Below are 22938 nucleotides of genomic sequence, written 5' to 3'. Positions count from 1 at the left end.
GTCAAGCTGAGTCGGGAACAGGAAATCAAATAATATCAGAAACAGGGGCAGCTGAAGATCATCCAGCAACTAATGGCTCATGCTGCTTGCTTTAAATAGGCCACTGGGCACCAGAATCTGTCACGCATTGTGTGCGCTTTGGCGTACGCACATGCGCACATGCGCATGTGCACATGAATTCTCCTGGCCGTTCTTGCTCTTCTGCACATTCGCATTGGCAAATTTCTATGTGCCAATCTTCTACGAACCATTCTCTCATACAGACATTATCCTTTTTTTTCACACCTTTGTAAAAGCCCTTTTGAATTCCTCTTTGCTTTTTGCTTTCTGTGTGATGAAACAAAGGGAAGCATGTCACATAGATGGAAAATGCCTCTGTTTTTCCAGGGTGAGTAGACATTGTATCTTGCAAGGTCTGTTAGATGCAGAGTTAAAGATTTCAGCTGGGTGGAATATTTAGGAAGGCAAAAGAGCATTGAAAGCTTGAGCTGCCGCTCACTTTTCCATCCATGTGGCTTCTTGGAAAACTTAAGGGATGAAGAGTAGTGATTTTCATGGATTAAGGACCCCAAGACTCAAAAGAAGCAGAGAGATCAGTGCCCCGTGTGAGGATCGAACTCACGACCTTCAGATTATGAGACTGACACGCTACCTGCTGCGCTAACGAGGCTGAACGGCAATGGGAATTTGCGTGCCACTGCTGGCCACTATACTTGGAAGATGATGCAGGCGGCATTATTTTTTTTCAATTTAGTTTTCTCTATTTTTCCCAAAGAAGGGCAGAAAGTTTTCCCATATGGTCTAGCGGTTAGGATTCCTGGTTTTCACCCAGGCGGCCCGGGTTCGACTCCCGGTATGGGAAACGCAAGACCTTTTAATGACATGTACACTCCTAGTGCTGAAACCTCCAAAGCTGTTTTTCCATTGTAACCTCCAATCATTCCCTAGTTGTCAAAGCCAGGAATGCAGACAAGACAGGTCAAGCTGAGTCGGGAACAGGAAATCAAATAATATCAGAAACAGGGGCAGCTGAAGATCATCCAGCAACTAATGGCTCATGCTGCTTGCTTTAAATAGGCCACTGGGCACCAGAATCTGTCACGCATTGTGTGCGCTTTGGCGTACGCACATGCGCACATGCGCATGTGCACATGAATTCTCCTGGCCGTTCTTGCTCTTCTGCACATTCGCATTGGCAAATTTCTATGTGCCAATCTTCTACGAACCATTCTCTCATACAGACATTATCCTTTTTTTTCACACCTTTGTAAAAGCCCTTTTGAATTCCTCTTTGCTTTTTGCTTTCTGTGTGATGAAACAAAGGGAAGCATGTCACATAGATGGAAAATGCCTCTGTTTTTCCAGGGTGAGTAGACATTGTATCTTGCAAGGTCTGTTAGATGCAGAGTTAAAGATTTCAGCTGGGTGGAATATTTAGGAGGGCAAAAGAGCATTGAAAGCTTGAGCTGCCGCTCACTTTTCCATCCATGTGGCTTCTTGGAAAACTTAAGGGATGAAGAGTAGTGATTTTCATGGATTAAGGACCCCAAGACTCAAAAGAAGCAGAGAGATCAGTGCCCCGTGTGAGGATCGAACTCACGACCTTCAGATTATGAGACTGACGCGCTACCTGCTGCGCTAACGAGGCTGAACAGCAATGGGAATTTGCGTGCCACTGCTGGCCACTATACTTGGAAGATGATGCAGGCGGCATTATTTTTTTTCAATTTAGTTTTCTCTATTTTTCCCAAAGAAGGGCAGAAAGTTTTCCCATATGGTCTAGCGGTTAGGATTCCTGGTTTTCACCCAGGCGGCCCGGGTTCGCCTCCCGGTATGGGAAACGCAAGACCTTTTAATGACATGTACACTCCTAGTGCTGAAACCTCCAAAGCTGTTTTTCCATTGTAACCTCCAATCATTCCCTAGTTGTCAAAGCCAGGAATGCAGACAAGACAGGTCAAGCTGAGTCGGGAACAGGAAATCAAATAATATCAGAAACAGGGGCAGCTGAAGATCATCCAGCAACTAATGGCTCATGCTGCTTGCTTTAAATAGGCCACTGGGCACCAGAATCTGTCACGCATTGTGTGCGCTTTGGCATGCGCACATGCGCATGTGCACATGAATTCTCCTGGCCGTTCTTGCTCTTCTGCACATTCGCATTGGCAAATTTCTATGTGCCAATCTTCTACGAACCATTCTCTCATACAGACATTATCCTTTTTTTTCACACCTTTGTAAAAGCCCTTTTGAATTCCTCTTTGCTTTTTGCTTTCTGTGTGATGAAACAAAGGGAAGCATGTCACATAGATGGAAAATGCCTCTGTTTTTCCAGGGTGAGTAGACATTGTATCTTGCAAGGTCTGTTAGATGCAGAGTTAAAGATTTCAGCTGGGTGGAATATTTAGGAGGGCAAAAGAGCATTGAAAGCTTGAGCTGCCGCTCACTTTTCCATCCATGTGGCTTCTTGGAAAACTTAAGGGATGAAGAGTAGTGATTTTCATGGATTAAGGACCCCAAGACTCAAAAGAAGCAGAGAGATCAGTGCCCCATGTGAGGATCGAACTCACGACCTTCAGATTATGAGACTGACATGCTACCTGCTGCGCTAACGAGGCTGAACGGCAATGGGAATTTGCGTGCCACTGCTGGCCACTATACTTGGAAGATGATGCAGGCGGCATTATTTTTTTTCAATTTAGTTTTCTCTATTTTTCCCAAAGAGGAGAAGAAAGTTTTCCCATATAGTCTAGCGGTTAGGATTTCTGGTTTTCACCCAGGCGGCCGGGTTCGACTCCCGGTATGGGAAACGCAAGACCTTTTAATGACATGTACACTCCTAGTGCTGAAACCTCCAAAGCTGTTTTTCCATTGTAACCTCCAATCATTCCCTAGTTGTCAAAGCCAGGAATGCAGACAAGACAGGTCAAGCTGAGTCGGGAACAGGAAATCAAATAATATCAGAAACAGGGGCAGCTGAAGATCATCCAGCAACTAATGGCTCATGCTGCTTGCTTTAAATAGGCCACTGGGCACCAGAATCTGTCACGCATTGTGTGCGCTTTGGTGTACGCACCTTTGAAAATGCCTCTGTTTTTCCAGGGTGAGTAGACATTGTATCTTGCAAGGTCTGTTAGATGCAGAGTTAAAGATTTCAGCTGGGTGGAATATATAGGAGGGCAAAAGAGCATTGAAAGCTTGAGCTGCCGCTCACTTTTCCATCCATGTGGCTTCTTGGAAAACTTAAGGGATGAAGAGTAGTGATTTTCATGGATTAAGGACCCCAAGACTCAAAAGAAGCAGAGAGATCAGTGCCCCGTGTGAGGATCGAACTCACGACCTTCAGATTATGAGACTGACGCGCTACCTGCTGCGCTAACGAGGCTGAACGGCAATGGGAATTTGCGTGCCACTGCTGGCCACTATACTTGGAAGATGAAAACCAAAGTTTTCCCATATGGTCTAGCGGTTAGAATTCCTGGTTTTCACCCAGGCGGCCCGGGTTCGACTCCCGGTATGGGAAACGCAAGACCTTTTAATGACATGTACACTCCTAGTGCTGAAACCTCCAAAGCTGTTTTTCCATTGTAACCTCCAATCATTCCCTAGTTGTCAAAGCCAGGAATGCAGACAAGACAGGTCAAGCTGAGTCGGGAACAGGAAATCAAATAATATCAGAAACAGGGGCAGCTGAAGATCATCCAGCAACTAATGGCTCATGCTGCTTGCTTTAAATAGGCCACTGGGCACCAGAATCTGTCACGCATTGTGTGCGCTTTGGCGTACGCACATGCGCACATGCGCATGTGCACATGAATTCTCCTGGCCGTTCTTGCTCTTCTGCACATTCGCATTGGCAAATTTCTATGTGCCAATCTTCTATGAACCATTCTCTCATACAGACATTATCCTTTTTTTCACACCTTTGTAAAAGCCCTTTTGAATTCCTCTTTGTTTTTTGCTTTCTGTGTGATGAAACAAAGGGAAGCATGTCACATAGATGGAAAATGCCTCTGTTTTTCCAGGGTGAGTAGACATTGTATCTTGCAAGGTCTGTTAGATGCAGAGTTAAAGATTTCAGCTGGGTGGAATATTTAGGAGGGCAAAAGAGCATTGAAAGCTTGAGCTGCCGCTCACTTTTCCATCCATGTGGCTTCTTGGAAAACTTAAGGGATGAAGAGTAGTGATTTTCATGGATTAAGGACCCCAAGACTCAAAAGAAGCAGAGAGATCAGTGCCCCGTGTGAGGATCGAACTCACGACCTTCAGATTATGAGACTGACGCGCTACCTGCTGCGCTAACGAGGCTGAACGGCAATGGGAACTTGCGTGCCACTGCTGGCCACTATACTTGGAAGATGATGCAGGCGGCATTATTTTTTTTCAATTTAGTTTTCTCTATTTTTCCCAAAGAAGGGCAGAAAGTTTTCCCATATGGTCTAGCGGTTAGGATTCCTGGTTTTCACCCAGGCGGCCCGGGTTCGACTCCCGGTATGGGAAACGCAAGACCTTTTAATGACATGTACACTCCTAGTGCTGAAACCTCCAAAGCTGTTTTTCCATTGTAACCTCCAATCATTCCCTAGTTGTCAAAGCCAGGAATGCAGACAAGACAGGTCAAGCTGAGTCGGGAACAGGAAATCAAATAATATCAGAAACAGGGGCAGCTGAAGATCATCCAGCAACTAATGGCTCATGCTGCTTGCTTTAAATAGGCCACTGGGCACCAGAATCTGTCACGCATTGTGTGCGCTTTGGCGTACACACATGCGCACATGCGCATGTGCACATGAATTCTCCTGGCCGTTCTTGCTCTTCTGCACATTCGCATTGGCAAATTTCTATGTGCCAATCTTCTACGAACCATTCTCTCATACAGACATTATCCTTTTTTTTTCACACCTTTGTAAAAGCCCTTTTGAATTCCTCTTTGCTTTTTGCTTTCTGTGTGATGAAACAAAGGGAAGCATGTCACATAGATGGAAAATGCCTCTGTTTTTCCAGGGTGAGTAGACATTGTATCTTGCAAGGTCTGTTAGATGCAGAGTTAAAGATTTCAGCTGGGTGGAATATTTAGGAGGGCAAAAGAGCATTGAAAGCTTGAGCTGCCGCTCACTTTTCCATCCATGTGGCTTCTTGGAAAACTTAAGGGATGAAGAGTAGTGATTTTCATGGATTAAGGACCCCAAGACTCAAAAGAAGCAGAGAGATCAGTGCCCCGTGTGAGGATCGAACTCATGACCTTCAGATTATGAGACTGACGCGCTACCTGCTGCGCTAACGAGGCTGAACGGCGATGGGAATTTGCGTGCCACTGCTGGCCACTATACTTGGAAGATGATGCAGGCGGCATTATTTTTTTTCAATTTAGTTTTCTCTATTTTTCCCAAAGAAGGGCAGAAAGTTTTCCCATATGGTCTAGCGGTTAGGATTCCTGGTTTTCACCCAGGCGGCCCGGGTTCGACTCCCGGTATGGGAAACGCAAGACCTTTTAATGACATGTACACTCCTAGTGCTGAAACCTCCAAAGCTGTTTTTCCATTGTAACCTCCAATCATTCCCTAGTTGTCAAAGCCAGGAATGCAGACAAGACAGGTCAAGCTGAGTCGGGAACAGGAAATCAAATAATATCAGAAACAGGGGCAGCTGAAGATCATCCAGCAACTAATGGCTCATGCTGCTTGCTTTAAATAGGCCACTGGGCACCAGAATCTGTCACGCATTGTGTGCGCTTTGGCGTACGCACATGCGCATGTGCACATGAATTCTCCTGGCCGTTCTTGCTCTTCTGCACATTCGCATTGGCAAATTTCTATGTGCCAATCTTCTACGAACCATTCTCTCATACAGACATTATCCTTTTTTTTCACACCTTTGTAAAAGCCCTTTTGAATTCCTCTTTGCTTTTTGCTTTCTGTGTGATGAAACAAAGGGAAGCATGTCACATAGATGGAAAATGCCTCTGTTTTTCCAGGGTGAGTAGACATTGTATCTTGCAAGGTCTGTTAGATGCAGAGTTAAAGATTTCAGCTGGGTGGAATATTTAGGAGGGCAAAAGAGCATTGAAAGCTTGAGCTGCCGCTCACTTTTCCATCCATGTGGCTTCTTGGAAAACTTAAGGGATGAAGAGTAGTGATTTTCATGGATTAAGGACCCCAAGACTCAAAAGAAGCAGAGAGATCAGTGCCCCGTGTGAGGATCGAACTCACGACCTTCAGATTATGAGACTGACGCGCTACCTGCTGCGCTAACGAGGCTGAACGGCAATGGGAATTTGCGTGCCACTGCTGGCCACTATACTTGGAAGATGATGCAGGCGGCATTATTTTTTTTCAATTTAGTTTTCTCTATTTTTCCCAAAGAAGGGCAGAAAGTTTTCCCATATGGTCTAGCGGTTAGGATTCCTGGTTTTCACCCAGGCGGCCCGGGTTCGACTCCCGGTATGGGAAACGCAAGACCTTTTAATGACATGTACACTCCTAGTGCTGAAACCTCCAAAGCTGTTTTTCCATTGTAACCTCCAATCATTCCCTAGTTGTCAAAGCCAGGAATGCAGACAAGACAGGTCAAGCTGAGTCGGGAACAGGAAATCAAATAATATCAGAAACAGGGGCAGCTGAAGATCATCCAGCAACTAATGGCTCATGCTGCTTGCTTTAAATAGGCCACTGGGCACCAGAATCTGTCACGCATTGTGTGCGCTTTGGCGTACGCACATGCGCATGTGCACATGAATTCTCCTGGCCGTTCTTGCTCTTCTGCACATTCGCATTGGCAAATTTCTATGTGCCAATCTTCTACGAACCATTCTCTCATACAGACATTATCCTTTTTTTTCACACCTTTGTAAAAGCCCTTTTGAATTCCTCTTTGCTTTTTGCTTTCTGTGTGATGAAACAAAGGGAAGCATGTCACATAGATGGAAAATGCCTCTGTTTTTCCAGGGTGAGTAGACATTGTATCTTGCAAGGTCTGTTAGATGCAGAGTTAAAGATTTCAGCTGGGTGGAATATTTAGGAGGGCAAAAGAGCATTGAAAGCTTGAGCTGCCGCTCACTTTTCCATCCATGTGGCTTCTTGGAAAACTTAAGGGATGAAGAGTAGTGATTTTCATGGATTAAGGACCCCAAGACTCAAAAGAAGCAGAGAGATCAGTGCCCCGTGTGAGGATCAAACTCACGACCTTCAGATTATGAGACTGACGCGCTACCTGCTGCGCTAACGAGGCTGAACGGCAATGGGAATTTGCGTGCCACTGCTGGCCACTATACTTGGAAGATGATGCAGGCGGCATTATTTTTTTTCAATTTAGTTTTCTCTATTTTTCCCAAAGAAGGGCAGAAAGTTTTCCCATATGGTCTAGCGGTTAGGATTCCTGGTTTTCACCCAGGTGGCCCGGGTTTGACTCCCGGTATGGGAAACGCAAGACCTTTTAATGACATGTACACTCCTAGTGCTGAAACCTCCAAAGCTGTTTTTCCATTGTAACCTCCAATCATTCCCTAGTTGTCAAAGCCAGGAATGCAGACAAGACAGGTCAAGCTGAGTCGGGAACAGGAAATCAAATAATATCAGAAACAGGGGCAGCTGAAGATCATCCAGCAACTAATGGCTCATGCTGCTTGCTTTAAATAGGCCACTGGGCACCAGAATCTGTCACGCATTGTGTGCGCTTTGGCGTACGCACATGCGCACATGCGCATGTGCACATGAATTCTCCTGGCCGTTCTTGCTCTTCTGCACATTCGCATTGGCAAATTTCTATGTGCCAATCTTCTACGAACCATTCTCTCATACAGACATTATCCTTTTTTTTCACACCTTTGTAAAAGCCCTTTTGAATTCCTCTTTGCTTTTTGCTTTCTGTGTGATGAAACAAAGGGAAGCATGTCACATAGATGGAAAATGCCTCTGTTTTTCCAGGGTGAGTAGACTTTGTATCTTGCAAGGTCTGTTAGATGCAGAGTTAAAGATTTCAGCTGGGTGGAATATTTAGGAGGGCAAAAGAGCATTGAAAGCTTGAGCTGCCGCTCACTTTTCCATCCATGTGGCTTCTTGGAAAACTTAAGGGATGAAGAGTAGTGATTTTCATGGATTAAGGACCCCAAGACTCAAAAGAAGCAGAGAAATCAGTGCCCCGTGTGAGGATCGAACTCACGACTTTCAGATTATGAGACTGACGCGCTACCTGCTGCGCTAACGAGGCTGAACGGCAATGGGCATTTGCGTGCCACTGCTGGCCACTATACTTGGAAGATGATGCAGGCGGCATTATTTTTTTTTCAATTTAGTTTTCTCTATTTTTCCCAAAGAAGGGCAGAAAGTTTTCCCATATGGTCTAGCGGTTAGGATTCCTGGTTTTCACCCAGGCGGCCCGGGTTCGACTCCCGGTATGGGAAACGCAAGACCTTTTAATGACATGTACACTCCTAGTGCTGAAACCTCCAAAGCTGTTTTTCCATTGTAACCTCCAATCATTCCCTAGTTGTCAAAGCCAGGAATGCAGACAAGACAGGTCAAGCTGAGTCGGGAACAGGAAATCAAATAATATCAGAAACAGGGGCAGCTGAAGATCATCCAGCAACTAATGGCTCATGCTGCTTGCTTTAAATAGGCCACTGGGCACCAGAATCTGTCACGCATTGTGTGCGCTTTGGCGTACGCACATGCGCACATGCGCATGTGCACATGAATTCTCCTGGCCGTTCTTGCTCTTCTGCACATTCGCATTGGCAAATTTCTATGTGCCAATCTTCTACGAACCATTCTCTCATACAGACATTATCCTTTTTTTTCACACCTTTGTAAAAGCCCTTTTGAATTCCTCTTTGCTTTTTGCTTTCTGTGTGATGAAACAAAGGGAAGCATGTCACATAGATGGAAAATGCCTCTGTTTTTCCAGGGTGAGTAGACATTGTATCTTGCAAGGTCTGTTAGATGCAGAGTTAAAGATTTCAGCTGGGTGGAATATTTAGGAGGGCAAAAGAGCATTGAAAGCTTGAGCTGCCGCTCACTTTTCCATCCATGTGGCTTCTTGGAAAACTTAAGGGATGAAGAGTAGTGATTTTCATGGATTAAGGACCCCAAGACTCAGAAGAAGCAGAGAGATCAGTGCCCCGTGTGAGGATCGAACTCACGACCTTCAGATTATGAGACTGACGTGCTACCTGCTGCGCTAACGAGGCTGAACGGCAATGGGAATTTGCGTGCCACTGCTGGCCACTATACTTGGAAGATGATGCAGGCGGCATTATTTTTTTTTAATTTAGTTTTCTCTATTTTTCCCAAAGAAGGGCAGAAAGTTTTCCCATATGGTCTAGCGGTTAGGATTCCTGGTTTTCACCCAGGTGGCCCGGGTTTGACTCCCGGTATGGGAAACGCAAGACCTTTTAATGACATGTACACTCCTAGTGCTGAAACCTCCAAAGCTGTTTTTCCATTGTAACCTCCAATCATTCCCTAGTTGTCAAAGCCAGGAATGCAGACAAGACAGGTCAAGCTGAGTCGGGAACAGGAAATCAAATAATATCAGAAACAGGGGCAGCTGAAGATCATCCAGCAACTAATGGCTCATGCTGCTTGCTTTAAATAGGCCACTGGGCACCAGAATCTGTCACGCATTGTGTGCGCTTTGGCGTACGCACATGCGCACATGCGCATGTGCACATGAATTCTCCTGGCCGTTCTTGCTCTTCTGCACATTCGCATTGGCAAATTTCTATGTGCCAATCTTCTACGAACCATTCTCTCATACAGACATTATCCTTTTTTTTCACACCTTTGTAAAAGCCCTTTTGAATTCCTCTTTGCTTTTTGCTTTCTGTGTGATGAAACAAAGGGAAGCATGTCACATAGATGGAAAATGCCTCTGTTTTTCCAGGGTGAGTAGACTTTGTATCTTGCAAGGTCTGTTAGATGCAGAGTTAAAGATTTCAGCTGGGTGGAATATTTAGGAGGGCAAAAGAGCATTGAAAGCTTGAGCTGCCGCTCACTTTTCCATCCATGTGGCTTCTTGGAAAACTTAAGGGATGAAGAGTAGTGATTTTCATGGATTAAGGACCCCAAGACTCAAAAGAAGCAGAGAGATCAGTGCCCCGTGTGAGGATCGAACTCACGACTTTCAGATTATGAGACTGACGTGCTACCTGCTGCGCTAACGAGGCTGAACGGCAATGGGAATTTGCGTGCCACTGCTGGCCACTATACTTGGAAGATGATGCAGGCGGCATTATTTTTTTTTAATTTAGTTTTCTCTATTTTTCCCAAAGAAGGGCAGAAAGTTTTCCCATATGGTCTAGCGGTTAGGATTCCTGGTTTTCACCCAGGTGGCCCGGGTTTGACTCCCGGTATGGGAAACGCAAGACCTTTTAATGACATGTACACTCCTAGTGCTGAAACCTCCAAAGCTGTTTTTCCATTGTAACCTCCAATCATTCCCTAGTTGTCAAAGCCAGGAATGCAGACAAGACAGGTCAAGCTGAGTCGGGAACAGGAAATCAAATAATATCAGAAACAGGGGCAGCTGAAGATCATCCAGCAACTAATGGCTCATGCTGCTTGCTTTAAATAGGCCACTGGGCACCAGAATCTGTCACGCATTGTGTGCGCTTTGGCGTACGCACATGCGCACATGCGCATGTGCACATGAATTCTCCTGGCCGTTCTTGCTCTTCTGCACATTCGCATTGGCAAATTTCTATGTGCCAATCTTCTACGAACCATTCTCTCATACAGACATTATCCTTTTTTTTCACACCTTTGTAAAAGCCCTTTTGAATTCCTCTTTGCTTTTTGCTTTCTGTGTGATGAAACAAAGGGAAGCATGTCACATAGATGGAAAATGCCTCTGTTTTTCCAGGGTGAGTAGACTTTGTATCTTGCAAGGTCTGTTAGATGCAGAGTTAAAGATTTCAGCTGGGTGGAATATTTAGGAGGGCAAAAGAGCATTGAAAGCTTGAGCTGCCGCTCACTTTTCCATCCATGTGGCTTCTTGGAAAACTTAAGGGATGAAGAGTAGTGATTTTCATGGATTAAGGACCCCAAGACTCAAAAGAAGCAGAGAGATCAGTGCCCCGTGTGAGGATCGAACTCACGACTTTCAGATTATGAGACTGACGCGCTACCTGCTGCGCTAACGAGGCTGAACGGCAATGGGCATTTGCGTGCCACTGCTGGCCACTATACTTGGAAGATGATGCAGGCGGCATTATTTTTTTTCAATTTAGTTTTCTCTATTTTTCCCAAAGAAGGGCAGAAAGTTTTCCCATATGGTCTAGCGGTTAGGATTCCTGGTTTTCACCCAGGCGGCCCGGGTTCGACTCCCGGTATGGGAAACGCAAGACCTTTTAATGACATGTACACTCCTAGTGCTGAAACCTCCAAAGCTGTTTTTCCATTGTAACCTCCAATCATTCCCTAGTTGTCAAAGCCAGGAATGCAGACAAGACAGGTCAAGCTGAGTCGGGAACAGGAAATCAAATAATATCAGAAACAGGGGCAGCTGAAGATCATCCAGCAACTAATGGCTCATGCTGCTTGCTTTAAATAGGCCACTGGGCACCAGAATCTGTCACGCATTGTGTGCGCTTTGGCGTACGCACATGCGCATGTGCACATGAATTCTCCTGGCCGTTCTTGCTCTTCTGCACATTCGCATTGTCAAATTTCTATGTGCCAATCTTCTACGAACCATTCTCTCATACAGACATTATCCTTTTTTTTCACACCTTTGTAAAAGCCCTTTTGAATTCCTCTTTGCTTTTTGCTTTCTGTGTGATGAAACAAAGGGAAGCATGTCACATAGATGGAAAATGCCTCTGTTTTTCCAGGGTGAGTAGACATTGTATCTTGCAAGGTCTGTTAGATGCAGAGTTAAAGATTTCAGCTGGGTGGAATATTTAGGAGGGCAAAAGAGCATTGAAAGCTTGAGCTGCCGCTCACTTTTCCATCCATGTGGCTTCTTGGAAAACTTAAGGGATGAAGAGTAGTGATTTTCATGGATTAAGGACCCCAAGACTCAGAAGAAGCAGAGAGATCAGTGCCCCGTGTGAGGATCGAACTCACGACCTTCAGATTATGAGACTGACGTGCTACCTGCTGCGCTAACGAGGCTGAACGGCAATGGGAATTTGCGTGCCACTGCTGGCCACTATACTTGGAAGATGATGCAGGCGGCATTATTTTTTTTCAATTTAGTTTTCTCTATTTTTCCCAAAGAAGGGCAGAAAGTTTTCCCATATGGTCTAGCGGTTAGGATTCCTGGTTTTCACCCAGGTGGCCCGGGTTTGACTCCCGGTATGGGAAACGCAAGACCTTTTAATGACATGTACACTCCTAGTGCTGAAACCTCCAAAGCTGTTTTTCCATTGTAACCTCCAATCATTCCCTAGTTGTCAAAGCCAGGAATGCAGACAAGACAGGTCAAGCTGAGTCGGGAACAGGAAATCAAATAATATCAGAAACAGGGGCAGCTGAAGATCATCCAGCAACTAATGGCTCATGCTGCTTGCTTTAAATAGGCCACTGGGCACCAGAATCTGTCACGCATTGTGTGCGCTTTGGCGTACGCACATGCGCACATGCGCATGTGCACATGAATTCTCCTGGCCGTTCTTGCTCTTCTGCACATTCGCATTGGCAAATTTCTATGTGCCAATCTTCTACGAACCATTCTCTCATACAGACATTATCCTTTTTTTTCACACCTTTGTAAAAGCCCTTTTGAATTCCTCTTTGCTTTTTGCTTTCTGTGTGATGAAACAAAGGGAAGCATGTCACATAGATGGAAAATGCCTCTGTTTTTCCAGGGTGAGTAGACATTGTATCTTGCAAGGTCTGTTAGATGCAGAGTTAAAGATTTCAGCTGGGTGGAATATTTAGGAGGGCAAAAGAGCATTGAAAGCTTGAGCTGCCGCTCACTTTTCCATCCATGTGGCTTCTTGGAAAACTTAAGGGATGAAGAGTAGTGATTTTCATGGATTAAGGACCCCAAGACTCAAAAGAAGCAGAGAGATCAGTGCCCCGTGTGAGGATCGAACTCACGACCTTCAGATTATGAGACTGACGCGCTACCTGCTGCGCTAACGAGGCTGAACGGCAATGGGAACTTGCGTGCCACTGCTGGCCACTATACTTGGAAGATGATGCAGGCGGCATTATTTTTTTTCAATTTAGTTTTCTCTATTTTTCCCAAAGAAGGGCAGAAAGTTTTCCCATATGGTCTAGCGGTTAGGATTCCTGGTTTTCACCCAGGCGGCCCGGGTTCGACTCCCGGTATGGGAAACGCAAGACCTTTTAATGACATGTACACTCCTAGTGCTGAAACCTCCAAAGCTGTTTTTCCATTGTAACCTCCAATCATTCCCTAGTTGTCAAAGCCAGGAATGCAGACAAGACAGGTCAAGCTGAGTCGGGAACAGGAAATCAAATAATATCAGAAACAGGGGCAGCTGAAGATCATCCAGCAACTAATGGCTCATGCTGCTTGCTTTAAATAGGCCACTGGGCACCAGAATCTGTCACGCATTGTGTGCGCTTTGGCGTACGCACATGCGCAAATGCGCATGTGCACATGAATTCTCCTGGCCGTTCTTGCTCTTCTGCACATTCGCATTGGCAAATTTCTATGTGCCAATCTTCTACGAACCATTCTCTCATACAGACATTATCCTTTTTTTTCACACCTTTGTAAAAGCCCTTTTGAATTCCTCTTTGCTTTTTGCTTTCTGTGTGATGAAACAAAGGGAAGCATGTCACATAGATGGAAAATGCCTCTGTTTTTCCAGGGTGAGTAGACATTGTATCTTGCAAGGTCTGTTAGATGCAGAGTTAAAGATTTCAGCTGGGTGGAATATTTAGGAGGGCAAAAGAGCATTGAAAGCTTGAGCTGCCGCTCACTTTTCCATCCATGTGGCTTCTTGGAAAACTTAAGGGATGAAGAGTAGTGATTTTCATGGATTAAGGACCCCAAGACTCAAAAGAAGCAGAGAGATCAGTGCCCCGTGTGAGGATCGAACTCACGACCTTCAGATTATGAGACTGACGCGCTACCTGCTGCGCTAACGAGGCTGAACGGCAATGGGAATTTGCGTGCCACTGCTGGCCACTATACTTGGAAGATGATGCAGGCGGCATTATTTTTTTTCAATTTAGTTTTCTCTATTTTTCCCAAAGAAGGGCAGAAAGTTTTCCCATATGGTCTAGCGGTTAGGATTCCTGGTTTTCACCCAGGCGGCCCGGGTTCGACTCCCGGTATGGGAAACGCAAGACCTTTTAATGACATGTACACTCCTAGTGCTGAAACCTCCAAAGCTGTTTTTCCATTGTAACCTCCAATCATTCCCTAGTTGTCAAAGCCAGGAATGCAGACAAGACAGGTCAAGCTGAGTCGGGAACAGGAAATCAAATAATATCAGAAACAGGGGCAGCTGAAGATCATCCAGCAACTAATGGCTCATGCTGCTTGCTTTAAATAGGCCACTGGGCACCAGAATCTGTCACGCATTGTGTGCGCTTTGGCGTACGCACATGCGCATGTGCACATGAATTCTCCTGGCTGTTCTTGCTCTTCTGCACATTCGCATTGTCAAATTTCTATGTGCCAATCTTCTACGAACCATTCTCTCATACAGACATTATCCTTTTTTTTCACACCTTTGTAAAAGCCCTTTTGAATTCCTCTTTGCTTTTTGCTTTCTGTGTGATGAAACAAAGGGAAGCATGTCACATAGATGGAAAATGCCTCTGTTTTTCCAGGGTGAGTAGACATTGTATCTTGCAAGGTCTGTTAGATGCAGAGTTAAAGATTTCAGCTGGGTGGAATATTTAGGAGGGCAAAAGAGCATTGAAAGCTTGAGCTGCCGCTCACTTTTCCATCCATGTGGCTTCTTGGAAAACTTAAGGGATGAAGAGTAGTGATTTTCATGGATTAAGGACCCCAAGACTCAAAAGAAGCAGAGAGATCAGTGCCCCGTGTGAGGATCGAACTCACGACTTTCAGATTATGAGACTGACGCGCTACCTGCTGCGCTAACGAGGCTGAACGGCAATGGGAATTTGCGTGCCACTGCTGGCCACTATACTTGGAAGATGATGCAGGCGGCATTATTTTTTTTCAATTTAGTTTTCTCTATTTTTCCCAAAGAAGGGCAGAAAGTTTTCCCATATGGTCTAGCGGTTAGGATTCCTGGTTTTCACCCAGGCGGCCCGGGTTCAATTTAGTTTTCTCTATTTTTCCCAAAGAAGGGCAGAAAGTTTTCCCATATGGTCTAGCGGTTAGGATTCCTGGTTTTCACCCAGGCGGCCCGGGTTCGACTCCCGGTATGGGAAACGCAAGACCTTTTAATGACATGTACACTCCTAGTGCTGAAACCTCCAAAGCTGTTTTTCCATTGTAACCTCCAATCATTCCCTAGTTGTCAAAGCCAGGAATGCAGACAAGACAGGTCAAGCTGAGTCGGGAACAGGAAATCAAATAATATCAGAAACAGGGGCAGCTGAAGATCATCCAGCAACTAATGGCTCATGCTGCTTGCTTTAAATAGGCCACTGGGCACCAGAATCTGTCACGCATTGTGTGCGCTTTGGCGTACGCACATGCGCACATGCGCATGTGCACATGAATTCTCCTGGCCGTTCTTGCTCTTCTGCACATTCGCATTGGCAAATTTCTATGTGCCAATCTTCTACGAACCATTCTCTCATACATACATTATCCTTTTTTTTCACACCTTTGTAAAAGCCCTTTTGAATTCCTCTTTGCTTTTTGCTTTCTGTGTGATGAAACAAAGGGAAGCATGTCACATAGATGGAAAATGCCTCTGTTTTTCCAGGGTGAGTAGACATTGTATCTTGCAAGGTCTGTTAGATGCAGAGTTAAAGATTTCAGCTGGGTGGAATATTTAGGAGGGCAAAAGAGCATTGAAAGCTTGAGCTGCCGCTCACTTTTCCATCCATGTGGCTTCTTGGAAAACTTAAGGGATGAAGAGTAGTGATTTTCATGGATTAAGGACCCCAAGACTCAAAAGAAGCAGAGAGATCAGTGCCCCGTGTGAGGATCGAACTCACGACTTTCAGATTATGAGACTGACGCGCTACCTGCTGCGCTAACGAGGCTGAACGGCAATGGGAATTTGCGTGCCACTGCTGGCCACTATACTTGGAAGATGATGCAGGCGGCATTATTTTTTTTCAATTTAGTTTTCTCTATTTTTCCCAAAGAAGGGCAGAAAGTTTTCCCATATGGTCTAGCGGTTAGGATTCCTGGTTTTCACCCAGGCGGCCCGGGTTCGACTCCCGGTATGGGAAACGCAAGACCTTTTAATGACATGTACACTCCTAGTGCTGAAACCTCCAAAGCTGTTTTTCCATTGTAACCTCCAATCATTCCCTAGTTGTCAAAGCCAGGAATGCAGACAAGACAGGTCAAGCTGAGTCGGGAACAGGAAATCAAATAATATCAGAAACAGGGGCAGCTGAAGATCATCCAGCAACTAATGGCTCATGCTGCTTGCTTTAAATAGGCCACTGGGCACCAGAATCTGTCACGCATTGTGTGCGCTTTGGCGTACGCACATGCACACATGCGCATGTGCACATGAATTCTCCTGGCCGTTCTTGCTCTTCTGCACATTCGCATTGGCAAATTTCTATGTGCCAATCTTCTACGAACCATTCTCTCATACAGACATTATCCTTTTTTTTCACACCTTTGTAAAAGCCCTTTTGAATTCCTCTTTGCTTTTTGCTTTCTGTGTGATGAAACAAAGGGAAGCATGTCACATAGATGGAAAATGCCTCTGTTTTTCCAGGGTGAGTAGACATTGTATCTTGCAAGGTCTGTTAGATGCAGAGTTAAAGATTTCAGCTGGGTGGAATATTTAGGAGGGCAAAAGAGCATTGAAAGCTTGAGCTGCCGCTCACTTTTCCATCCATGTGGCTTCTTGGAAAACTTAAGGGATGAAGAGTAGTGATTTTCATGGATTAAGGACCCCAAGACTCAAAAGAAGCAGAGAGATCAGTGCCCCGTGTGAGGATCGAACTCACGACCTTCAGATTATGAGACTGACGCGCTACCTGCTGCGCTAACGAGGCTGAACGGCAATGGGAATTTGCGTGCCACTGCTGGCCACTATACTTGGAAGATGATGCAGGCGGCATTATTTTTTTTCAATTTAGTTTTCTCTATTTTTCCCAAAGAAGGGCAGAAAGTTTTCCCATATGGTCTAGCGGTTAGGATTCCTGGTTTTCACCCAGGCGGCCTGGGTTCGACTCCCGGTATGGGAAACACAAGACCTTTTAATGACATGTACACTCCTAGTGCTGAAACCTCCAAAGCTGTTTTTCCATTGTAACCTCCAATCATTCCCTAGTTGTCAAAGCCAGGAATGCAGACAAGACAGGTCAAGCTGAGTCGGGAACAGGAAATCAAATAATATCAGAAACAGGGGCAGCTGAAGATCATCCAGCAACTAATGGCTCATGCTGCTTGCTTTAAATAGGCCACTGGGCACCAGAATCTGTCACGCATTGTGTGCGCTTTGGCGTACGCACATGCGCATGTGCACATGAATTCTCCTGGCCGTTCTTGCTCTTCTGCACATTCGCATTGGCAAATTTCTATGTGCCAATCTTCTACGAACCATTCTCTCATACAGACATTATCCTTTTTTTTCACACCTTTGTAAAAGCCCTTTTGAATTCCTCTTTGCTTTTTGCTTTCTGTGTGATGAAACAAAGGGAAGCATGTCACATAGATGGAAAATGCCTCTGTTTTTCCAGGGTGAGTAGACATTGTATCTTGCAAGGTCTGTTAGATGCAGAGTTAAAGATTTCAGCTGGGTGGAATATTTAGGAGGGCAAAAGAGCATTGAAAGCTTGAGCTGCCGCTCACTTTTCCATCCATGTGGCTTCTTGGAAAACTTAAGGGATGAAGAGTAGTGATTTTCATGGATTAAGGACCCCAAGACTCAAAAGAAGCAGAGAGATCAGTGCCCCGTGTGAGGATCGAACTCACGACCTTCAGATTATGAGACTGACGCGCTACCTGCTGCGCTAACGAGGCTGAACGGCAATGGGAATTTGCGTGCCACTGCTGGCCACTATACTTGGAAGATGATGCAGGCGGCATTATTTTTTTTCAATTTAGTTTTCTCTATTTTTCCCAAAGAAGGGCAGAAAGTTTTCCCATATGGTCTAGCGGTTAGGATTCCTGGTTTTCACCCAGGCGGCCCGGGTTCGACTCCCGGTATGGGAAACGCAAGACCTTTTAATGACATGTACACTCCTAGTGCTGAAACCTCCAAAGCTGTTTTTCCATTGTAACCTCCAATCATTCCCTAGTTGTCAAAGCCAGGAATGCAGACAAGACAGGTCAAGCTGAGTCGGGAACAGGAAATCAAATAATATCAGAAACAGGGGCAGCTGAAGATCATCCAGCAACTAATGGCTCATGCTGCTTGCTTTAAATAGGCCACTGGGCACCAGAATCTGTCACGCATTGTGTGCGCTTTGGCGTACGCACATGCGCACATGCGCATGTGCACATGAATTCTCCTGGCCGTTCTTGCTCTTCTGCACATTCGCATTGGCAAATTTCTATGTGCCAATCTTCTACGAACCATTCTCTCATACAGACATTATCCTTTTTTTTCACACCTTTGTAAAAGCCCTTTTGAATTCCTCTTTGCTTTTTGCTTTCTGTGTGATGAAACAAAGGGAAGCATGTCACATAGATGGAAAATGCCTCTGTTTTTCCAGGGTGAGTAGACATTGTATCTTGCAAGGTCTGTTAGATGCAGAGTTAAAGATTTCAGCTGGGTGGAATATTTAGGAGGGCAAAAGAGCATTGAAAGCTTGAGCTGCCGCTCACTTTTCCATCCATGTGGCTTCTTGGAAAACTTAAGGGATGAAGAGTAGTGATTTTCATGGATTAAGGACCCCAAGACTCAAAAGAAGCAGAGAGATCAGTGCCCCATGTGAGGATCGAACTCACGACCTTCAGATTATGAGACTGACGCGCTACCTGCTGCGCTAACGAGGCTGAACGGCAATGGGAATTTGCGTGCCACTGCTGGCCACTATACTTGGAAGATGATGCAGGCGGCATTATTTTTTTTCAATTTAGTTTTCTCTATTTTTCCCAAAGAAGGGCAGAAAGTTTTCCCATATGGTCTAGCGGTTAGGATTCCTGGTTTTCACCCAGGCGGCCCGGGTTCGACTCCCGGTATGGGAAACGCAAGACCTTTTAATGACATGTACACTCCTAGTGCTGAAACCTCCAAAGCTGTTTTTCCATTGTAACCTCCAATCATTCCCTAGTTGTCAAAGCCAGGAATGCAGACAAGACAGGTCAAGCTGAGTCGGGAACAGGAAATCAAATAATATCAGAAACAGGGGCAGCTGAAGATCATCCAGCAACTAATGGCTCATGCTGCTTGCTTTAAATAGGCCACTGGGCACCAGAATCTGTCACGCATTGTGTGCGCTTTGGCGTACGCACATGCGCACATGAATTCTCCTGGCCGTTCTTGCTCTTCTGCACATTCGCATTGTCAAATTTCTATGTGCCAATCTTCTACGAACCATTCTCTCATACAGACATTATCCTTTTTTTTCACACCTTTGTAAAAGCCCTTTTGAATTCCTCTTTGCTTTTTGCTTTCTGTGTGATGAAACAAAGGGAAGCATGTCACATAGATGGAAAATGCCTCTGTTTTTCCAGGGTGAGTAGACATTGTATCTTGCAAGGTCTGTTAGATGCAGAGTTAAAGATTTCAGCTGGGTGGAATTTTTAGGAGGGCAAAAGAGCATTGAAAGCTTGAGCTGCCGCTCACTTTTCCATCCATGTGGCTTCTTGGAAAACTTAAGGGATGAAGAGTAGTGATTTTCATGGATTAAGGACCCCAAGACTCAAAAGAAGCAGAGAAATCAGTGCCCCGTGTGAGGATCGAACTCACGACCTTCAGATTATGAGACTGACGCGCTACCTGCTGCGCTAACGAGGCTGAACGGCAATGGGAATTTGCGTGCCACTGCTGGCCACTATACTTGGAAGATGATGCAGGCGGCATTATTTTTTTTCAATTTAGTTTTCTCTATTTTTCCCAAAGAAGGGCAGAAAGTTTTCCCATATGGTCTAGCGGTTAGGATTCCTGGTTTTCACCCAGGCGGCCTGGGTTCGACTCCCGGTATGGGAAACACAAGACCTTTTAATGACATGTACACTCCTAGTGCTGAAACCTCCAAAGCTGTTTTTCCATTGTAACCTCCAATCATTCCCTAGTTGTCAAAGCCAGGAATGCAGACAAGACAGGTCAAGCTGAGTCGGGAACAGGAAATCAAATAATATCAGAAACAGGGGCAGCTGAAGATCATCCAGCAACTAATGGCTCATGCTGCTTGCTTTAAATAGGCCACTGGGCACCAGAATCTGTCACGCATTGTGTGCGCTTTGGCGTACGCACATGCGCATGTGCACATGAATTCTCCTGGCCGTTCTTGCTCTTCTGCACATTCGCATTGGCAAATTTCTATGTGCCAATCTTCTATGAACCATTCTCTCATACAGACATTATCCTTTTTTTTCACACCTTTGTAAAAGCCCTTTTGAATTCCTCTTTGCTTTTTGCTTTCTGTGTGATGAAACAAAGGGAAGCATGTCACATAGATGGAAAATGCCTCTGTTTTTCCAGGGTGAGTAGACATTGTATCTTGCAAGGTCTGTTAGATGCAGAGTTAAAGATTTCAGCTGGGTGGAATATTTAGGAGGGCAAAAGAGCATTGAAAGCTGGAGCTGCCGCTCACTTTTCCATCCATGTGGCTTCTTGGAAAACTTAAGGGATGAAGAGTAGTGATTTTCATGGATTAAGGACCCCAAGACTCAAAAGAAGCAGAGAGATCAGTGCCCCGTGTGAGGATCGAACTCACGACCTTCAGATTATGAGACTGACGCGCTACCTGCTGCGCTAACGAGGCTGAACGGCAATGGGAATTTGCGTGCCACTGCTGGCCACTATACTTGGAAGATGATGCAGGCGGCATTATTTTTTTTCAATTTAGTTTTCTCTATTTTTCCCAAAGAAGGGCAGAAAGTTTTCCCATATGGTCTAGCGGTTAGGATTCCTGGTTTTCACCCAGGCGGCCTGGGTTCGACTCCCGGTATGGGAAACGCAAGACCTTTTAATGACATGTACACTCCTAGTGCTGAAACCTCCAAAGCTGTTTTTCCATTGTAACCTCCAATCATTCCCTAGTTGTCAAAGCCAGGAATGCAGACAAGACAGGTCAAGCTGAGTCGGGAACAGGAAATCAAATAATATCAGAAACAGGGGCAGCTGAAGATCATCCAGCAACTAATGGCTCATGCTGCTTGCTTTAAATAGGCCACTGGGCACCAGAATCTGTCACGCATTGTGTGCGCTTTGGCGTACGCACATGCGCATGTGCACATGAATTCTCCTGGCCGTTCTTGCTCTTCTGCACATTCGCATTGGCAAATTTCTATGTGCCAATCTTCTACGAACCATTCTCTCATACAGACATTATCCTTTTTTTTCACACCTTTGTAAAAGCCCTTTTGAATTCCTCTTTGCTTTTTGCTTTCTGTGTGATGAAACAAAGGGAAGCATGTCACATAGATGGAAAATGCCTCTGTTTTTCCAGGGTGAGTAGACATTGTATCTTGCAAGGTCTGTTAGATGCAGAGTTAAAGATTTCAGCTGGGTGGAATATTTAGGAGGGCAAAAGAGCATTGAAAGCTTGAGCTGCCGCTCACTTTTCCATCCATGTGGCTTCTTGGAAAACTTAAGGGATGAAGAGTAGTGATTTTCATGGATTAAGGACCCCAAGACTCAAAAGAAGCAGAGAGATCAGTGCCCCGTGTGAGGATCGAACTCACGACCTTCAGATTATGAGACTGACGCGCTACCTGCTGCGCTAACGAGGCTGAACGGCAATGGGAATTTGCGTGCCACTGCTGGCCACTATACTTGGAAGATGATGCAGGCGGCATTATTTTTTTTCAATTTAGTTTTCTCTATTTTTCCCAAAGAAGGGCAGAAAGTTTTCCCATATGGTCTAGCGGTTAGGATTCCTGGTTTTCACCCAGGCGGCCCGGGTTCGACTCCCGGTATCGGAAACGCAAGACCTTTTAATGACATGTACACTCCTAGTGCTGAAACCTCCAAAGCTGTTTTTCCATTGTAACCTCCAATCATTCCCTAGTTGTCAAAGCCAGGAACGCAAGACCTTTTAATGACATGTACACTCCTAGTGCTGAAACCTCCAAAGCTGTTTTTCCATTGTAACCTCCAATCATTCCCTAGTTGTCAAAGCCAGGAATGCAGACAAGACAGGTCAAGCTGAGTCGGGAACAGGAAATCAAATAATATCAGAAACAGGGGCAGCTGAAGATCATCCAGCAACTAATGGCTCATGCTGCTTGCTTTAAATAGGCCACTGGGCACCAGAATCTGTCACGCATTGTGTGCGCTTTGGCGTACGCACATGCGCATGTGCACATGAATTCTCCTGGCCGTTCTTGCTCTTCTGCACATTCGCATTGGCAAATTTCTATGTGCCAATCTTCTACGAACCATTCTCTCATACAGACATTATCCTTTTTTTTCACACCTTTGTAAAAGCCCTTTTGAATTCCTCTTTGCTTTTTGCTTTCTGTGTGATGAAACAAAGGGAAGCATGTCACATAGATGGAAAATGCCTCTGTTTTTCCAGGGTGAGTAGACATTGTATCTTGCAAGGTCTGTTAGATGCAGAGTTAAAGATTTCAGCTGGGTGGAATATTTAGGAGGGCAAAAGAGCATTGAAAGCTTGAGCTGCCGCTCACTTTTCCATCCATGTGGCTTCTTGGAAAACTTAAGGGATGAAGAGTAGTGATTTTCATGGATTAAGGACCCCAAGACTCAAAAGAAGCAGAGAGATC

The 22938-nt window shown here is 45.2% G+C and overlaps 43 non-coding genes across 43 annotated transcripts; 20 read left to right on the top strand and 23 right to left on the bottom strand.

Annotated features, from left to right (window-relative positions):
- Positions 1 to 597: 597 nt before the first annotated feature.
- On the bottom strand, positions 598 to 670 carry TRNAM-CAU (transfer RNA methionine (anticodon CAU)). Its single transcript has one exon. It is a non-coding gene; the product is annotated as a tRNA-Met (tRNA).
- A 120-nt stretch (positions 671 to 790) lies between these two features.
- Positions 791 to 862, top strand: TRNAE-UUC (transfer RNA glutamic acid (anticodon UUC)). The gene has a single exon. It is a non-coding gene; the product is annotated as a tRNA-Glu (tRNA).
- A 713-nt stretch (positions 863 to 1575) lies between these two features.
- Positions 1576 to 1648, bottom strand: TRNAM-CAU (transfer RNA methionine (anticodon CAU)). The gene has a single exon. It is a non-coding gene; the product is annotated as a tRNA-Met (tRNA).
- Positions 1649 to 2545: 897 nt separating this feature from the next.
- On the bottom strand, positions 2546 to 2618 carry TRNAM-CAU (transfer RNA methionine (anticodon CAU)). The gene has a single exon. It is a non-coding gene; the product is annotated as a tRNA-Met (tRNA).
- Positions 2619 to 3312: 694 nt separating this feature from the next.
- Positions 3313 to 3385, bottom strand: TRNAM-CAU (transfer RNA methionine (anticodon CAU)). The gene has a single exon. It is a non-coding gene; the product is annotated as a tRNA-Met (tRNA).
- Positions 3386 to 3451: 66 nt separating this feature from the next.
- Positions 3452 to 3523, top strand: TRNAE-UUC (transfer RNA glutamic acid (anticodon UUC)). The gene has a single exon. It is a non-coding gene; the product is annotated as a tRNA-Glu (tRNA).
- A 712-nt stretch (positions 3524 to 4235) lies between these two features.
- On the bottom strand, positions 4236 to 4308 carry TRNAM-CAU (transfer RNA methionine (anticodon CAU)). Its single transcript has one exon. It is a non-coding gene; the product is annotated as a tRNA-Met (tRNA).
- Positions 4309 to 4428: 120 nt separating this feature from the next.
- TRNAE-UUC (transfer RNA glutamic acid (anticodon UUC)) lies at positions 4429 to 4500 on the top strand. The gene has a single exon. It is a non-coding gene; the product is annotated as a tRNA-Glu (tRNA).
- Positions 4501 to 5214: 714 nt separating this feature from the next.
- TRNAM-CAU (transfer RNA methionine (anticodon CAU)) lies at positions 5215 to 5287 on the bottom strand. Its single transcript has one exon. It is a non-coding gene; the product is annotated as a tRNA-Met (tRNA).
- Positions 5288 to 5407: 120 nt separating this feature from the next.
- TRNAE-UUC (transfer RNA glutamic acid (anticodon UUC)) lies at positions 5408 to 5479 on the top strand. Its single transcript has one exon. It is a non-coding gene; the product is annotated as a tRNA-Glu (tRNA).
- A 705-nt stretch (positions 5480 to 6184) lies between these two features.
- TRNAM-CAU (transfer RNA methionine (anticodon CAU)) lies at positions 6185 to 6257 on the bottom strand. Its single transcript has one exon. It is a non-coding gene; the product is annotated as a tRNA-Met (tRNA).
- Positions 6258 to 6377: 120 nt separating this feature from the next.
- On the top strand, positions 6378 to 6449 carry TRNAE-UUC (transfer RNA glutamic acid (anticodon UUC)). The gene has a single exon. It is a non-coding gene; the product is annotated as a tRNA-Glu (tRNA).
- Positions 6450 to 7154: 705 nt separating this feature from the next.
- TRNAM-CAU (transfer RNA methionine (anticodon CAU)) lies at positions 7155 to 7227 on the bottom strand. The gene has a single exon. It is a non-coding gene; the product is annotated as a tRNA-Met (tRNA).
- Positions 7228 to 7347: 120 nt separating this feature from the next.
- TRNAE-UUC (transfer RNA glutamic acid (anticodon UUC)) lies at positions 7348 to 7419 on the top strand. The gene has a single exon. It is a non-coding gene; the product is annotated as a tRNA-Glu (tRNA).
- A 713-nt stretch (positions 7420 to 8132) lies between these two features.
- On the bottom strand, positions 8133 to 8205 carry TRNAM-CAU (transfer RNA methionine (anticodon CAU)). Its single transcript has one exon. It is a non-coding gene; the product is annotated as a tRNA-Met (tRNA).
- A 121-nt stretch (positions 8206 to 8326) lies between these two features.
- TRNAE-UUC (transfer RNA glutamic acid (anticodon UUC)) lies at positions 8327 to 8398 on the top strand. Its single transcript has one exon. It is a non-coding gene; the product is annotated as a tRNA-Glu (tRNA).
- A 713-nt stretch (positions 8399 to 9111) lies between these two features.
- Positions 9112 to 9184, bottom strand: TRNAM-CAU (transfer RNA methionine (anticodon CAU)). Its single transcript has one exon. It is a non-coding gene; the product is annotated as a tRNA-Met (tRNA).
- A 120-nt stretch (positions 9185 to 9304) lies between these two features.
- Positions 9305 to 9376, top strand: TRNAE-UUC (transfer RNA glutamic acid (anticodon UUC)). The gene has a single exon. It is a non-coding gene; the product is annotated as a tRNA-Glu (tRNA).
- Positions 9377 to 10089: 713 nt separating this feature from the next.
- On the bottom strand, positions 10090 to 10162 carry TRNAM-CAU (transfer RNA methionine (anticodon CAU)). Its single transcript has one exon. It is a non-coding gene; the product is annotated as a tRNA-Met (tRNA).
- A 120-nt stretch (positions 10163 to 10282) lies between these two features.
- On the top strand, positions 10283 to 10354 carry TRNAE-UUC (transfer RNA glutamic acid (anticodon UUC)). Its single transcript has one exon. It is a non-coding gene; the product is annotated as a tRNA-Glu (tRNA).
- Positions 10355 to 11067: 713 nt separating this feature from the next.
- On the bottom strand, positions 11068 to 11140 carry TRNAM-CAU (transfer RNA methionine (anticodon CAU)). The gene has a single exon. It is a non-coding gene; the product is annotated as a tRNA-Met (tRNA).
- Positions 11141 to 11260: 120 nt separating this feature from the next.
- Positions 11261 to 11332, top strand: TRNAE-UUC (transfer RNA glutamic acid (anticodon UUC)). Its single transcript has one exon. It is a non-coding gene; the product is annotated as a tRNA-Glu (tRNA).
- A 705-nt stretch (positions 11333 to 12037) lies between these two features.
- On the bottom strand, positions 12038 to 12110 carry TRNAM-CAU (transfer RNA methionine (anticodon CAU)). Its single transcript has one exon. It is a non-coding gene; the product is annotated as a tRNA-Met (tRNA).
- A 120-nt stretch (positions 12111 to 12230) lies between these two features.
- On the top strand, positions 12231 to 12302 carry TRNAE-UUC (transfer RNA glutamic acid (anticodon UUC)). Its single transcript has one exon. It is a non-coding gene; the product is annotated as a tRNA-Glu (tRNA).
- A 713-nt stretch (positions 12303 to 13015) lies between these two features.
- On the bottom strand, positions 13016 to 13088 carry TRNAM-CAU (transfer RNA methionine (anticodon CAU)). The gene has a single exon. It is a non-coding gene; the product is annotated as a tRNA-Met (tRNA).
- A 120-nt stretch (positions 13089 to 13208) lies between these two features.
- On the top strand, positions 13209 to 13280 carry TRNAE-UUC (transfer RNA glutamic acid (anticodon UUC)). The gene has a single exon. It is a non-coding gene; the product is annotated as a tRNA-Glu (tRNA).
- A 713-nt stretch (positions 13281 to 13993) lies between these two features.
- On the bottom strand, positions 13994 to 14066 carry TRNAM-CAU (transfer RNA methionine (anticodon CAU)). The gene has a single exon. It is a non-coding gene; the product is annotated as a tRNA-Met (tRNA).
- Positions 14067 to 14186: 120 nt separating this feature from the next.
- On the top strand, positions 14187 to 14258 carry TRNAE-UUC (transfer RNA glutamic acid (anticodon UUC)). The gene has a single exon. It is a non-coding gene; the product is annotated as a tRNA-Glu (tRNA).
- Positions 14259 to 14963: 705 nt separating this feature from the next.
- TRNAM-CAU (transfer RNA methionine (anticodon CAU)) lies at positions 14964 to 15036 on the bottom strand. Its single transcript has one exon. It is a non-coding gene; the product is annotated as a tRNA-Met (tRNA).
- Positions 15037 to 15254: 218 nt separating this feature from the next.
- Positions 15255 to 15326, top strand: TRNAE-UUC (transfer RNA glutamic acid (anticodon UUC)). Its single transcript has one exon. It is a non-coding gene; the product is annotated as a tRNA-Glu (tRNA).
- A 713-nt stretch (positions 15327 to 16039) lies between these two features.
- Positions 16040 to 16112, bottom strand: TRNAM-CAU (transfer RNA methionine (anticodon CAU)). The gene has a single exon. It is a non-coding gene; the product is annotated as a tRNA-Met (tRNA).
- Positions 16113 to 16232: 120 nt separating this feature from the next.
- TRNAE-UUC (transfer RNA glutamic acid (anticodon UUC)) lies at positions 16233 to 16304 on the top strand. Its single transcript has one exon. It is a non-coding gene; the product is annotated as a tRNA-Glu (tRNA).
- Positions 16305 to 17017: 713 nt separating this feature from the next.
- On the bottom strand, positions 17018 to 17090 carry TRNAM-CAU (transfer RNA methionine (anticodon CAU)). Its single transcript has one exon. It is a non-coding gene; the product is annotated as a tRNA-Met (tRNA).
- Positions 17091 to 17210: 120 nt separating this feature from the next.
- On the top strand, positions 17211 to 17282 carry TRNAE-UUC (transfer RNA glutamic acid (anticodon UUC)). The gene has a single exon. It is a non-coding gene; the product is annotated as a tRNA-Glu (tRNA).
- A 705-nt stretch (positions 17283 to 17987) lies between these two features.
- On the bottom strand, positions 17988 to 18060 carry TRNAM-CAU (transfer RNA methionine (anticodon CAU)). The gene has a single exon. It is a non-coding gene; the product is annotated as a tRNA-Met (tRNA).
- A 120-nt stretch (positions 18061 to 18180) lies between these two features.
- On the top strand, positions 18181 to 18252 carry TRNAE-UUC (transfer RNA glutamic acid (anticodon UUC)). Its single transcript has one exon. It is a non-coding gene; the product is annotated as a tRNA-Glu (tRNA).
- A 713-nt stretch (positions 18253 to 18965) lies between these two features.
- On the bottom strand, positions 18966 to 19038 carry TRNAM-CAU (transfer RNA methionine (anticodon CAU)). Its single transcript has one exon. It is a non-coding gene; the product is annotated as a tRNA-Met (tRNA).
- Positions 19039 to 19158: 120 nt separating this feature from the next.
- TRNAE-UUC (transfer RNA glutamic acid (anticodon UUC)) lies at positions 19159 to 19230 on the top strand. Its single transcript has one exon. It is a non-coding gene; the product is annotated as a tRNA-Glu (tRNA).
- A 699-nt stretch (positions 19231 to 19929) lies between these two features.
- Positions 19930 to 20002, bottom strand: TRNAM-CAU (transfer RNA methionine (anticodon CAU)). Its single transcript has one exon. It is a non-coding gene; the product is annotated as a tRNA-Met (tRNA).
- A 120-nt stretch (positions 20003 to 20122) lies between these two features.
- TRNAE-UUC (transfer RNA glutamic acid (anticodon UUC)) lies at positions 20123 to 20194 on the top strand. Its single transcript has one exon. It is a non-coding gene; the product is annotated as a tRNA-Glu (tRNA).
- Positions 20195 to 20899: 705 nt separating this feature from the next.
- TRNAM-CAU (transfer RNA methionine (anticodon CAU)) lies at positions 20900 to 20972 on the bottom strand. The gene has a single exon. It is a non-coding gene; the product is annotated as a tRNA-Met (tRNA).
- A 120-nt stretch (positions 20973 to 21092) lies between these two features.
- Positions 21093 to 21164, top strand: TRNAE-UUC (transfer RNA glutamic acid (anticodon UUC)). The gene has a single exon. It is a non-coding gene; the product is annotated as a tRNA-Glu (tRNA).
- A 705-nt stretch (positions 21165 to 21869) lies between these two features.
- TRNAM-CAU (transfer RNA methionine (anticodon CAU)) lies at positions 21870 to 21942 on the bottom strand. The gene has a single exon. It is a non-coding gene; the product is annotated as a tRNA-Met (tRNA).
- Positions 21943 to 22938: the final 996 nt, after the last annotated feature.

The sequence above is a fragment of the Aquarana catesbeiana genome, linkage group LG03, assembly GCF_042186555.1.
Source record: "Aquarana catesbeiana isolate 2022-GZ linkage group LG03, ASM4218655v1, whole genome shotgun sequence".
NCBI classification, from domain to species: Eukaryota; Metazoa; Chordata; class Amphibia; order Anura; family Ranidae; genus Aquarana; species Aquarana catesbeiana.
The sequence above is the reverse complement of the archived record's forward strand: the minus strand, read 5'-3'. Positions and strand labels throughout refer to the sequence as shown.